A 15,902-nucleotide genomic window follows, 5' to 3' on the forward strand; every position below is an offset into this window, starting at 1 on the left:
AACAGTATAAAACAAAACAAAATAAAATCCTATAAAACAAAATAAAATTCTATAAAAACAAAATAAAAATAATTTTGGATGTAACAAAACATTGTTCTATTCTAACACAAACACTATACACACTTACTATGTTCTTCTCGTTTTTTTTTGTTTTTGGTTTTTTTATGCTGATGTTCCTACTAAACTATTAGAAAATATTATTCGCTGTCTAAATCTGAAGATGCAGTGCTGCTTTCGCTGTCATTATCTTCACCTGGTGTAATTATAATTGGCTCTAGTAAAACTTCGACATGAGTGTCAAGTTCCCACATACGATATTCTTCTTTAATTATGTGGCCTATACATTTAGCCCATTTCTCTGGAGTTACATGGAGGATTGCTTGAATCAAAAGTTCCTTAACTTCGTTTAATTTGAACGTTTTATTATTGCGTGCTACTTTTCCTTTCACTTGCGCCCAGATAAGTTCAATGGGATTAAGTTCGCAATGATAAGGTGGTAGACGCAGAACTTTAACACCATAATCTTTTGCAGTTTCATCCACAACATATTTAAGATATTCACTTTTCCTTAACCGTGCAATGTCAAGTAGTTGAATTTTGAGCATTGATTCTTCGTATGCAATCCCCTTTTCTGTAAGCCATTCTTGAATTCTCCCTTTTCGCCATGCCGTCGTCGGTAATTGTTCTAGTCTGCGGCTATGATATGGCGCATTGTCCATAACAACCACAGACCCAGATTCCAATTTTGGTAAGATTCTCTTAAACCAGCGCTCAAATACTTCAGAAGTCATTTCTTCATGATAATCACCTGTTTTTTTCGACTCAAATTGAAGCAAACCATCATCAAGGAACCCTGTATCACTTCCTATATGGGTGATGATTAAACGCCGTCGCTTTCCTGATGGAGCCTTTAATCCTGTAGACCAGCCTTCTATAAATGCTTCGCGTTTACTTTTTACATTTAAATCTTGCCAAACTTTTCCAACTGTATGACCTTCGTTAATCCAGGTTTCATCCAAATAATATATTTTGCATCCAGTGCTGCGAATTTTTCGTATTTCTTCTAAATATTTTCTTCTCCACAGAATAATTTCATTTTTTTCTAATAGCATACTTTTTCTGTTGCGTTTTACGTATCGAAAGTTCATTTCGTGCATGGTCCTGATTAAGACCCTACGAGATATCTTGGGTAAAGAGTCATCATTTTCGAGCTCTTGAGAAATTTTTTTCAGTGTTGGAATTTCACTCCGAAAATAAAATGAATGGATTTTTCGACGTATAATATTCCTTGTCTCGTCATCCAAAACAATGCTTTTCCTACCTCTAGTTTTACCTTTTTCTTGCTTTTTATTATCCGATGTATTTTTAAGTACACGATAAATACAGCTAACGGATACTTTTGTTAAACTGCTACAAATGTCGACCGCTTGGCTAACGTTTAATGCCATTTTTCTGCCGACAATTCCTTCATAAACGTTTCGTATCATTACCTTCTCTTCGGACGTTAACATTTTCCGTCTCTTTTGCGGCTTTTCATTCTTGGAATCAACATCAGAATTTTGCTGTCTTCTCTTGGAACAACTCGGTTTTTCGTCCATTGTATTTCAATAATCTGGATATATAATATATATACAATAATTTCAAAGAATATAACTAAATATTTACTGTAAAACGACAAACTATAACACTCTTATTATCAATAACACGTTTTATCAATACTACAATACAGTATTGATAAAACAGTATTGACAACAATAAGTTTACAAACTTATCACATAAAATATACTCACAAAAACACATGCACTATTTACCCATAGAAACACCAATGTTTTCTTCGTTCATTTCTTCCGCAAAAAATAATAAAAACTAGTTTTACTGCATGTCTGGATCCGAATTGTAAAACCGAGTTCCCTCGCTAATTCCAACATTGCCAAACGATTGAAAAATAATATTTTAAAATATCGATTTTTATTTTATAAATTTAAATACGTAACGAAACGGAACATATAAATAAAATTTATTTTATTACAATTTTGTGGTTAATTTTTACTATTGAAAAAATCATGTTTTTTGGTATTTTTATGACGGTAATAATCGCTGCGTGGAAGAATACAGGTTTTGTATGACCATAATTACTACTTGTGAACAAGATTTGGCTACACTGTACGACAACTTCTGGTCAAGTCTACTATAGAGAAGCACAAATAAATATACTACTTTATATATTCTGTAATTTCTTATGAGGAAACGCAAATTGCAATCGAGAAAACAGGCAGTTTTCGAGGGCCGCTGTGTACATTTAAATTTGAGGATATTCGGCGTTTAAACTATGAAATCACTCTTTTGAATTGAGGGTTTCTACTATAATAGATATTTTAATTTAAATGTAGTCTTAAAGATTCATTTAAATTAAATTTAAAAAGTTCCGTTAACTTTCAATCGACAAAGAATTTTTGCTTTGTGCCCGAAATTTTATACTGTCCCTGTTTATCAACCCTTGTAGGCCTAAAGTTTGTGCCATTCTTGTGTCGTACGTACATAATCCGTGAATGGGAAATTCAGAAATAAATCTTCAAAGAGGTGAAGGTTAAGAACAGAAGTGAATAGAAGTGTTGTTGGATCAATCTTTTTTGTAGTACTTACAATGCGAAGGAAAAATGGGGAGTTTTGATTTATATTGCGCAGTACAAAAGTTATATTTTTTATACTTTTTTAGAACTTAAATATACACTAAAGCTACTTAAAAATCCTAATAACGTTGCTGCAAATCAGTAAAACGAGAATTCCTTCAAATGTTGGAGATAAACTATTATTTTTTGTCAATTTCTTCTAATATTTAGTGACATATTTTGAGCGGAATATTACATTCTTGGTCATACCCTGCAGGTACATGCTGCAGTTTAATGACGTTAATTAGAAGGAAACTGGGAATCTGTTTGCTCAGAAATTCCAACACTAAGATATCGATGAATAAATTAAGTGAAGCTTTTGGCTTTATGGTTCATTGCGATATTTTTAAAACTGTTGCTTATCCATATAGAAATCTAAAAATAAAATAACACTATTTTCTTTATAAACTCAAGAAAGATCTTGCCCACCATTATTATCTAATCATGAAATCTTTCATATTCGACCGTTATTCTGTAGTTAAACAACACGGTCCGAGTTATTCAAAGTTATCTGGTGTGCCTCAAGGCAGCGTTATTGGCTCTATTTTATAATTTGTTATTTACTGCTGATTTACCATCTATCAGATTAACCACAGATGTCACATATGCTGATGTTACGACTGTTTTTGCATCACATGTAAACCCACAAAGAGCATTATAAAACTTGCAACAGCTTAATCTGAACAAAATTCAAAAATGGCTTAAAACATGGAAAATCAAAGCAAATAAAGCAAAATCGTACCATGTGACATTTACTATGAGACGTGAAACTTGTCGTCCTGTTTATTTAAATGATAATCAACTAATACAAACAGACCCCACAAAATATCTAGGTATACATTTTAACTAATTTACACGGAAGGTACAAATTCCGAACCAGCACTTTAACACGAGATTCCAGAAAAATTCGACTTCTAGAATTACTGTTACGCCAGTGCCGATGCCGGTATTAAAGCGTTGTGACTCGTAACATCATCCCCATCTTTTAGGCTGTTCGCTGGAACTGTACCTAAGGGGACCAGGTCGGTGGATTCTGCCCTTCATAAGGACCCACTCCTCCAGGTCGGAGTGGGTTTCTGATCGAACCTAACCTTCATCCGATCACTGGTAAATTGTAGCTTTGCTGTAGCTGTTTTTCTACTATGCTGTTAGACTAAAGATGAAGCGGTGTCGTTCTGGTCTTCTTGATTCGGGAAATGACATTCTCAAGCAGGGTCTCACCAAATGTGATTGCTTTTTGGTTGGGTAGTGCAACTACTTCTGGCCATTTAGAAATGGTACCAGAATCTTAACAGCAATTCGTTCCCATGGAGTCCCGGTGATGTATTGTTGGAGTTTTCCTCTAAACCTCGTTTATGGTCCCTTTGTGGATGCAAACACGTCACATCGTTTGCACCATTCTTCCACATCTTGCCGACAATTAACCCAACAATTCCTCTCACGGACTATGGCCAGAGTCCTATTGATTCCAAAATGCGGTCCCCCGGATCGTCTATCATAGAGTTCTGCAGGGACATCCTTAACACATGACTTTGAAAGAACAACTTGGGACACTGTTCTTGTTCCATCTTGACTCTCTCATTTACGAGTGATGACGTCATCTTGAAGATACAAGGAGTCCCACTGAAGCTAATAACCCTTCACTGCTTGCCCATATTTGGTAATCTTCTGCCACTGTCGCCTAGCTCCGCTGTCCAGCCACTCACAGACTAATTTTAGGTCCGGTCTTTTTTCTGCTCAAGGTCTAGCTTTAGATCTGGATCTTTCGTCGGCTCACGGACTAGCTTTAGATCTGGGTCTTTCTTCTGCTCAGCCTGAAGGTTTCCCTTGGTTAGATCTTCCTAGGTACTTCCGCCATGGATTTCAACTGTCGAATCTGGTCCCCTCAGGGGGCGGCAGTTGCACTCCTCGCATGTTTTTTTCGAGAGGCCGTCACTTCTTCCTGCTCAGTGACTATTGAGAAGTCCATCGGCATCTAAACTGTCGCTGGAACTGCGTTGCTATGGTGGGAATTACAATCCACAATTGTAACATTTTGGGCGCTTTGACGTTTTTGCTTCAAAGAAGCAGCTATTGGACCGAGATATTTTTCGAATTGGACGGCCAACACCTGGGACAGCGTATTTAGATCGCCAGCAGACAGTGTCAATACAACAATCAAGAGGTATGTATACAGCTAGACTTGGTAAAAAATAAAGTGGTTGATTGAATGCCAGGAAATATTTATTCATTTTTTTAGATAGCGCAAAATTTGAACACAAAAAAAAAGCGAAAATCGAATAGGCGTAGCCCGCGAAATTTGAATGTTATTTATGTAATTTCGCTTTTCATAGTTTTGTTCGTAGAATGACGTCACCAAATAATCAGGTTCATGAAATTTTGTAAGACCAACAACAAACTTTGTATATTTATCGACCACTACGGCATTAGTGTTCGATGTTATCAGTAAACTCAAAATGCATTTAGTAAATCTTCGAAACTTGCATCATTGTAATGTTCCATTTATTTTCTGACTATATAATTTAACTAATGTTTCCGAGAAATGTCTTTGGGGGAAACTCAACGACGTATTTATTTGAAGATACAAATATCTTGTGCAAATTTTCATTAAGAAGGGCTGCTCACTTTTCTTGTAACTCGAATATCTTGGAATTATTTGAGCAATTTCAAACTGACAGACATTCAAAAAAGCTTAAATTTGCCATTTATTCGAGAGAGACGTCTTTTTATTTTTTTATTTCAAAGTTACTTGTTTACCGTGTTTTTTACATTCTCTCTTTTCTCATGAATGAATGGAGCGGAATTTGAGAAAAGATTGTTGCTAAATTGTCGATATAATGAACGTAGACGTTTTCCGTCAGACCAGAATTATGGATTTTTTACATATTACAAACAAAATTAAAAATTTTATAGTTATTTTAATTCTAGTAATATTCAGAGTTTAGTATATTGAACATATTTATTATTCTAGTATATGGAAAATGATTCAATACTCACAATCTTAAGTATTTTTTATTTTTTAATGATGGTAAATTTTAGGCTACAATATATGCCCCATATTCAGGCCTCAGTAAGTTAGTCTTATTTTTTAAAAACGACAAGCTAAAAACAACATAAAATAAACAATTAACAACTAAATCAAAATAAAATGATAAAAACTAATAGCAAATTAATCAAGCAACTATAACAGTAATTAAGAATGAGATTAACAAAGTAAATATTATATAGGGACAATCTGATTTTAACTGCACCATATAGTCAGTTAGCTGACTAATTGACATTTTTTTGGAATATGCTTTTTTTGTAAATAGGGTTTGTTGGCTTAAATCGTCCACGGTGGCTAGAAGGGATTGAAGATTGTTAAAAATTACATATCTTTAATTCCCATCAGCTGCTTTTATCATTAACTTAAAGTACTCTTTAGCGAACGTACCCGACTACAGTTTATTCATAATACGGTGTATTCTGTGATAATAAATGAGGCCATTATTTGCAAAACTTGCTCTTTGCTCGAAAGTAATTTGTTGGGAAATCGAAAAAAAAAAAAACGATTAACGGCCGAGTAGTGTTTAGCTCACAACGTAAAATTTTTTATTAATGTTGTTTAGAGTTTTTAGCAATAGAAATTAGAAGTTTCTAGCCTAAAATGTTTACAGAGTTAAACAAAAAAAAATAATGTATATTGCAAACAACCAGTTTTGCAAATAAATATATAAACTAATAACAAACCGTATTTACTTCAATAAAAAACATAAGTAATTTATTCATGAAAATAAAACTTTATCATTTTTAGTCATACAAAGAAAATGTTTAAACAAAAAAAATCTAGGTAATCAAATCAAAAAACAGTCATTTTCTGCATGTTGGCAATTTTCCAAACCATCAACGATTTCTTCTGGTGAGGTAGAATCTGTTTTTAAGTGTTTATTGTAAAAATCGAGTTCAGGAAGGCTTCTCCAATTTTCTTCGTAGTGTTTTGAAAGGACTATTAATAGTTCCTTTATCCCCCTTTAACTCTTTTCCCAATGGTAACTTCTTAGGAGCCATTGACGAAAGAGGAAAATTTTTCTTACAGATGCTTTTAGGTTTTCCAACGTCATTTCGGTAATTGGGTTCACCTTGGACTAGAACATTGTTGCCTCTTTTGTAAAAAATAAACCGCTTTGCCTTATTAAATTCAAAGTGCCATGAACTAGGCAGCTTAATAACTCGTTTTGTTTGTGTCCTCCAATCAAACACATCCCAATCGATACCGATTTTCCGTACAGTGGAATGCTTTCTGATTAAGTCGTCGTAGTCACTAATTTCCACGATAACAGAACTTTTTTTAATGTCTTTTTCTATAAGGCCGAAAATACGATCAGGCGGAATAAAGGAATGACCGACAATCGGAAAAATTAATTCAATTTGTTTAATATGATTCGGCGCGGCGATTCTTCTAGAAGGTAATAAGACAACATTGCCATCATATTCGAATTTTTGTTTTGTCCACCACAACCATCAGCGAACAAACGTACTGTTTCTATGCCGACATCAAAATCAAAATTCTTTAGAACATGTTGCAAAGCTGACGCTATTGTATTAGAATCTTTTCTATAGTCAATTTCTGTCCACACGTAAGAAAACACATTTGTTGGTCTTAATTTATCGGTAGAAGTTCCAGTAACAATTGTAAAATTATTATAGTTTATTTGCTGGCTGAAATATGCTGCTTGATCAGGCAGTCTAGGCAGTGCTAAGTTTTTTTGGCAGTCGAACGAAAAGTAAGTTGTGTTGGGTTTTGGATTTTTAAGGAGTTTGAAAAAAGCCTTTGCTTTTACGATATGAATACGATGCTCAGTGGCTAACTTTTGCCGAACAGCTAAAGAAGTTGTTACTTTTAACTGCTCCTTTGTTCTCAAGCAAGTGGAGCAACAGTCAGTCAGCGGAGTTCCAAAAGCGATGTTGTAGTTAACATTCACATACTTTCGAAAATAACTAAGCTTTACATGCATAGGCTGAGGCACTCTCAGAAGATAATGGCCGAAAAGTTTCTTAAAATTCAAGTCACATGGCAAGTAGACCCTCACGCTTGTCTTGCTTCTACAGTAATGAGATTCTGTACATGTTATGGATTCTATAAATTTTTTGATGCAGTTTCTTTTTTCATCATTTTTTGGACCCACTCTATTGCCACCTCTACGTTCTCTTGGTAGCTCCCCAGTTATAACAAAATTTCTTACAACTCTTTGTATGCTGTCCTTGCTTAAATTTGTGATTCCTAGAAACGACTTGGCACATACTCTAATCATCTTACCCTCACTCAAACGTACATGGTATTTTATCGACACTGCAGCATGTTTAGATTTTCCTCTTTTCGGTTTCTGTCCCTTACAACAAGCCAATATCAGAAGGTTTTGTTTACTTTTATCTTTTGACTGATAAAGGTAGGCATGGAAATCTATCACTTGCTTCATCGTGAGTGTGGTACAATAATACGGCAATCCGGGTCGTCCATTATGACCACAAGTTGGAAAGGCCGGCAGTGCTTTTGGTGTATTTCTGTAACAATACAACTCTTTTAATAAACTTTGTGTGTAGCCCTACTCAACGTTAAATCGCGAAAAAAAGCAAAACTCCATAAAAATCAAACGATTGTCGCACAAGTCTAAAATTATAAATTTTAATATGAAGTACTTACATAGCAAGTTTATCTACATTCCTTTTATGTGTTTCTGGCTGAAGAACTTTTTTGCGTCCTTTTCCCTGTGGACTAGGTTTAACAGAACAACCATTTTCACTTAATAACTCCATAACAATAAAAAAACTGTTCCTAATTCGCCAAAATACAACTATTTATTCGCTTAAATAATTACAAACTACTGAAAATTCGTTTCTTCAACACAGCTGTTGTAATAGCGTGTTCGTCACGTGAACCAACCGGCCAATTTCATTGCAGGTAGAGCAAACAGTGAGTTTTGCAGGTAAACGTTCAAAGCAAAGAGAAAGTTTTGCAAATAACTGTAAGTTTCTCGACAGCATTTGTATGCTAAAGAACGAGTTTTGGGAAATTCTGATTATATCATTCGATTCCTATTTAAAATTGAAATAAACTGAACAAAAAAAATAATTTTCGAAAGTTTAATCGATTAGTGAGTTTTGCAAATAATGGCCTCAAATATTCTCAACTGTAAACAATTTCACGTGGAAGCCAAGCAGGGCCGTACTGAGGTTTATCATATAATTTTTAAAAATAATAACTTTCTGAAACTAAGAACGTAAAAATTTCTTGAAGCTTAGTTGTGAGTAAAATTTAATGTTCCATTGAAGAAAAATATGCTAAAAAATATTTATTAACGAAGGTATACATAACAAAGTATTTTGAATAAAGTAGCATCACCATAAAGCCGGGTACACACATGCCAGTAAATTGGGAAAGTAGCTGGCATGCCAGTTGCTGGCATAGGCCAGTAACTGACAAGCACAAAACACATTGGCTAGTAATTGGCATGCCAGTAGATCGCTTGCCTATACTGGCAAGGCGAAAAACAGGGTAGATTTTTACACATGCCAGTGGTAGTAAACAATCGAGTGGTTTTCATCTGTTTTTTAATTAAAAGTTTTTGAGTTTCCAACAAAAAAAAGGGGATCCATGGAAGGTATTCGGAATGAATTCAACAAGCAAATATTGTTGATGACCACAAATATTGTTAGAAATTTAATAATGAATCCGAAGCGGAACTCAAAAAAGAGAAAAATTTGGGTCAAAAATTGGATTGGTAGGCGAGAAAATCTTGGAGCAATTTTTTATTGTAGCCTTCATCTCCTTTATAGTATACCTTCACCCATTTCCTCTTGAATTTTTGTGTAAGCATTGTCACGGGCTATTTTATTTTAATATGCAGATGATCTAGAATTCAAAAGACACTCCAATTCTCTATATATAGCAATAAATTTGATGGTTTTTTCTTCACCCCAACGAAACATTTTTTAAATTAACAAGTTTAAAAATAAAACGATTAATTTTAGCATGCTACTGGCAAGAAAAATTAAATTCTTTGCGATTAGCTAGCGTACCAGAAACTATCATGCCAGTTAACGTACACACTTGCCAGTTTGGGGGCAGTAGCTGGTGCTTGCTAGGTACTGGTATGTCATTGTGCTAGTAACAGGCATGTGTATCTCCGGCTTAAGTTTTTCAAAACATAAAAACATACCATTTAATTATTCAGTCTGAGGAGTTACATGTGCTGCTTTCTTCGTCTGGAGTTATTGTTATTGGTTTGATATGAGTCTCTATTTTGTTGTACAACTTCCACATTTCGGTCTCGACTTTTTGTTGCACACATTTATGCCATGCAGTTGATGTAATATTATTTATTGCATCATAAAAAATATTATTCATATCTGAAAAATTAGCAGTCTTGTTTTTGGCTGATGCATAATTTTTCACTTTTGCCCAGATGAGTTCAATCGGCCGGGCTCACAATGGCATTGGGGCAGCCTGAAAACTATTTTGTTTTGGCTTTTAGCCATCTCATCAATAATGTATGTGTTATATTGTCCCTGATGTTGTAACAATAGCTAACAGTCGCACCTTTAACATTGAGTCCTCAAAACTTATTCATATATATTTTTTTTATTCAGCCCCGCTTGGATATCAGCCTTTCTAGAAGCGGTAGTTAGAATTTTTTCCATTTTTTTGGAATGATTAAGCGCGTTGTCTAATACGATGATGGAGTTTTCTTCTAATCGGGACAGTACATTTCTGAACCAGTTTTCAAAAGATCTCCCGTTCATTTATCTATGGTAGTCCCCACTTTTTTTTATTTGAACACCCACAGCGCTTCTGGAACAAGCTCATCGTCACTGCCAATGTGACAAATTTAGTATCTTTCCTTTTACTGAAAATTTCGTTATTTTAAAATTTACTTGAAGAGAAAAAGCACGTCATTTACCTGCAGGATTTTTAACCCCGTAGAAAGTTCATTTAAAAACGCTTGTTTATAAGATGTTACAGAATTGTCCACCTATACTTTGGATTTGGCGTGACCAGCGTTCAGTCAAGTCTCGTCTTAGACAATCTTATATATCAGAAATTCTCGTCTCCATTTCATCCCTGTCCATCAAAATACTGTTTCGCTGACGACATTGAAACTTGAACTTTATTTTTTTCAATAATTTAAAAAACATAGTTCGTTTGAAATTAGGCAAAACCGGATCTTCATTAAAGACTCTCAGATCTTATTGTAGAATCTATTGTATTTATTTTATTTCGAAAAAACAATTCGTGGATTATTCTTATTGCTTCTCTGTCGAATTCATCAAGCGAGTTAATAATATTTTTACGATGCTCAATCGGTTTTGGTGTCGACAGCGTTCTCATAGTTTATATATTCGTACATTACGGCTACACACGCCTACAATAGATAAAAAATAACAATTCTTTTTAAATAAAGTAAAAAAGTGCATTCTAAAATAATGGAGAAACAATCTCAGTACATGTTTTATCTGCTACCCTAATGGAAGTCGCACTTTTCAACTTTGTAGGGTTCTCTTCATTTCAGTTTTAAGTACATTTATGTTCAGTTTCTTCGTTTTAACGTCAAAATGTCCCTTTACTGGTCTTTTTAGGTGGACTGAGGGTTACAAAGATCTCAAGGAGTTCGTCTGCTGTATCAGTGAGTGATATTTTTCTTGTCCTGTTTATCTTCAATAACTTAAGGTAATTGATTAAGAGAAGGTCAAAATAGCCTAGAGGAAAATAATATAATATATAGTAATAAAACCAACGTCATCGAAAGTATCGGTAAAGTTATGAAACTGCATTATGTATACTTTTTGAGTACAGAAAAAAAAAATAAAACTTTTAGAACATCAATAAATTAAACTATTGGTTACTCGTACCTTTACTCAAGTGACAAGCTATTTTTTACTTTTGATGAATAAATACTTTGTTATTGGATACTAAAAGTCTACTACCCACTATAAAACTTATAAAAAGACCAGTATATAACTCAACAATAATTATAACGTTACGAAACACAAAATGTATTAACTTATAAACCATACAATTTGAATATAATCAGGCTGAGCAGTTTGGACCTCTAAAATGACAAACATTCTCTCTCAAGGCGATAAATCATATTTAATAATCTCTTGGCGAATGAGAAGGCTAATACTGTCGGAAGACGTGCGTGTCAGGCGCCGATAATTTGTTTATGTTAAGAATACGCAATACGAAGAGTTTATAACCCTGTTATTTTGTCTATGAGAGCGAAACCTGTAAAGAGGCACACTGTGACGAAAATTTCTTTACACAAGAGGGCTTAAACGGGATAACGTATATCAGGAAACAAAACTTAGTAGCCTACCAAGTTAGGCGGCGTTGTGTGTGCCTCAAATTGATGATGGTAAGCTCTCTCATAAATACCAACACTGTTACACACATCAAGATACTATGAGGAAGAATCAGAACAAGGAAGATATACAGAAGACAAGGAAAGAGAATAAAATTTTGGGCAACACCCTATTTTTAAAAGGAACAAGGAAACCTAGTAGGTAGAAGAACGATAAAGAAATAACTATAAGAAAGATCGACAAATATGGATATACACGGTTATTGCAACCAATAAACGGGCACATTTTAAAACAAGTTATTAATTTCATGTTCGGCATGTTGGATCGATAGCAGCCTCAATGCTGATTTAGAAATAATATCGAGAATAGGACAAGCCAGAAAATCCTTAGAATAAATCAAAAGACTGTTATCTCGACCCCTGCATAGAATAACGTTGTAACTAACATTTTTGGCGATTTTGAGTTACAGTGTTCTTCTTGGATAACTTTTTACGCTCTATCTGCCAACATGGTCGGTGTGGCTGTAACTGCATTAATAAGAAAGATTCCGAATGGAATAATACCGTAAATATAAAAAAATTGAATTATTTGTAGAATAACAGAGTAACTAGAGATACGACGTTGAACCAAATCAAATTTTCGTCGAAAAATACTGTATCGTACCATAGTGTATTAAAATAATTCTTATATTTCAAAAACTACACCGTAACTGTTGTTACAATTTTATTCGCCGCATTGGCTGCTAAGTTCCGATAATTTTGCAGGTAGATACTACACGTCGTGTGTCAATTTTTCGCGGCATTATTGTGAGAATAGTAGGGGGAAATAGACAAGACAGATCTTGATTGTTTCCCGGTCCCGGTGGTAAAGTATGTAGTTGAATAGTACACAGTGCAGGTGTTATTTTTTAAAAATCATGAGCAGACATCAACGTAGTTCTCGACTGATACAGTTGGCGTTGCAACAAACAAGTTAGTATTTTATAATTTTCTAAAAATAAATAACGATAACAAGGTTAGTTTTTAGAAGGTCCCGTAGAAGAACATAATGGTACTAAAGACGTGGAACTTGGACAAGCAAATTGTTCTTTATTTGTAAATACAGGTAAAGAATTTATATAATTGGGTATAGTATACAGGTATAATTGTTGAAGATATGCGTAGAAAAACACACCACTCGGCCACAACGAGTAGCAGAAGAAATAAAAGAGACTGTTCGAAAACACATATCGTCTATTCCAGCAGTAGAGTCTCATTACCTTAGAAAAAAAAATAACAAAATTATATTTTGAAGAGAAACTAAATATTTCTAAACTTTTTGATTTGTATACGGAGTGGATGCAGAAAGAACATCCTATCTCGTCTACTGCAACATTAAGACAATACCAGAACAATACCGTGAGAAATTCAACAGTGAATTTAACATCGAGTTTTTTAAACCAAAAAAAGACCAGTGTGTCTTCTGTCATGTTTACCGAAATGCACGTGAAGACGAAAAAGTAGAGATGGATCTGAAGTACACTAACTATATTGCTAATAAGACTGTTGTAAGATAACTTAAGGAAAGGGATAAAGAGATCACTAAAAATTTAACGGAAACTATAGTTGCTTGTTACGACTTGCAGAAAGTTCTCACCACATCTCAGTTTGAACTGTCAATGTTTTACTTTAAACGGAAATTATGCGTTTATAATTTCACAATATTTGACATAGGACGCAATGAAGGATTTTGCTACATGTGGGACGAAACCAGAGGAAGGAAGGGAGCTAACGAAATAAGTCGCAGTGTTTATAATTTCATTACAACTAATGTTTTAAAAGGATATAAAATTTTTATATTTTATAGTGATAATTGCGGAAGACAAAATAGAAACAGAATAATATTTGCGATGTATTCTTTTGCAGTTGAAAAATTTTCTACAAACATAACGCACAATTATTTTAAGGTAGGTCATTCCCAAAATGAGGGAGATTCCATGCACTCCTTAATAGAGTGACGTAAAAAGAACCAAACAGTTTTTATTCCCGAACAAGGGATAAGGTTTGTAAGATGTGCAAAAACAACAGGTAAACCGTATTTGGTAACTGAACTGCACAAAGACAATATATTTGATTTTAAAACACTTATGACAACATTTCCAAATTGGTATATAAATGAAGAAAATGAAAAAATGGTCTGGAACATGGTCAAACACATAAATATTTCTGAAACAAATCCTGGCGCGGTGAATGTTCAATATGATTTCATATCCGATAAAAAAATTAAGTTAAACTTGCTACAGAAACAAAAAAGGTTAGCAACTTCTAGTAAAGTCTTTCTAAGAATCTACATCTACACTTACCACGATTATTTTAAAAATCTCCCAGATGATTGCAAAAACATTAATCAAGACAGCGATATGGAAGACTAGACATAAAATAAATATGTTCATTTTAAATTTAATTCGAATTTATATTTAGTTTGTAATAAAATTTGCATTTTAAAAACTATCTACTGTTATTATTCCTTAACCTACAACGAGCAATAATTTAAAATTCATATTAACTTTTCCGATAAGACCATCGTAAATGCAGTTACAAGATTATTCTATGAAACTTTATATGTATATCAAAAACTGTAACTGCCACAGTTCAAAAACCTATTCTCTAATAAAAAAAAGTAGACCTTATTCTAAAAGAGGAGTTCACCATTTATACAACTACTTACTTTTTACCCTGAAAAAATGTCACATACATATAAAAAAGAAATCAAAGAAATTAGTATCTTTTTTTATCATTTCTGAAGAATATCATAAATGCTGGTTACAACGTTATTCTTTGCAGGGGTCGATGTGATTCTCGAATAAAACTTCTGCGTCTACTCGACTCTTTTTTATGCAGTTGAATCGTGTATCATTAAAACAACATTAAAACATAAATAAATTGGAGGCCTTTGAAATGTGGCTCTACCGGAGAATCCTCAAGATTTCATGGACAATACCTCAAACGAAGAAGTGCTATAGGTATAGAATAGACAAGGAACGAGAACTTTTCAACACAGTGAAAGTTGGAAAAACATCATACCTAGGCCACATACTGAGAAAAAATAAATACCAATATGCTCAACTAATAGTGAAAGGAAAGATCGACGGAAAGAGAGGACTAGGAAGGAAAAGACTATCGTGGCTAAGAAACATTCGATAATGGACAGGGATAAATTTTGAACAGCTAATAAGAACATGCAAAAATCACAAGGAAAACCAAAGACATCGATGAAAGACTGTGGTTCTTAAAAATGTATGATTTATTGCATCTATCACATGTGCCTGAGATTATAGGTTAGAATTTTAAAACTGCACAAAAACAAGAAATAATATTGTAATCACATAATTGACTTCAATTGTATAGATAGGAAACACGACAAGGAACCAATTAAGGCTGTTTACACAATAAAATGAGCCTTTTATAATATAAATAGGTACTAAAACCAATCTCGTACGGCACTTTGTTTTTCTAATATTAAGTTATGACTCCGAAACCTGGACTATTGGAATAGTAGATATGGTAAGTATAAGAAAGAAGAAGAATTGATGTATTAAGAAGAATGTTTCGAGAAATCTTTGGACAGCTAGAAGCATAAACGTCTAGTTTCGCATTAACGAAGATATTAATCTTTTTTAGTTATATCGTGCCGACATTATTAAGAGGCTAGTGATCCAGAATAATTAGGAGAGAGAGGTAAGGGTGGTTATCAATAAGATGAACTGATACAGTGAAGAAACTATTGGATACACACTTCCAGTAGTTTCAGTATAAGCAATCCAGAATAGAAAAAGATTCTGAGATATCATCAAAAGAGCAATAAGAAACCTGGAAAAATATCAATGTTCACTGTCACACAAGATATACACAATAG

General features: G+C 33.8%; 1 protein-coding gene across 2 annotated transcripts in view; it reads left to right on the forward strand.

Annotated features, from left to right (window-relative positions):
- mtd (TLD domain-containing protein mustard) overlaps positions 1-15,902 on the forward strand; it is a 916,705-nt gene that overhangs the window by 17,328 nt on the left and 883,475 nt on the right. The window lies entirely within an intron of this gene.

This window comes from Diabrotica undecimpunctata, chromosome 8 (assembly GCF_040954645.1).
Source record: "Diabrotica undecimpunctata isolate CICGRU chromosome 8, icDiaUnde3, whole genome shotgun sequence".
NCBI classification, from domain to species: Eukaryota; Metazoa; Arthropoda; class Insecta; order Coleoptera; family Chrysomelidae; genus Diabrotica; species Diabrotica undecimpunctata.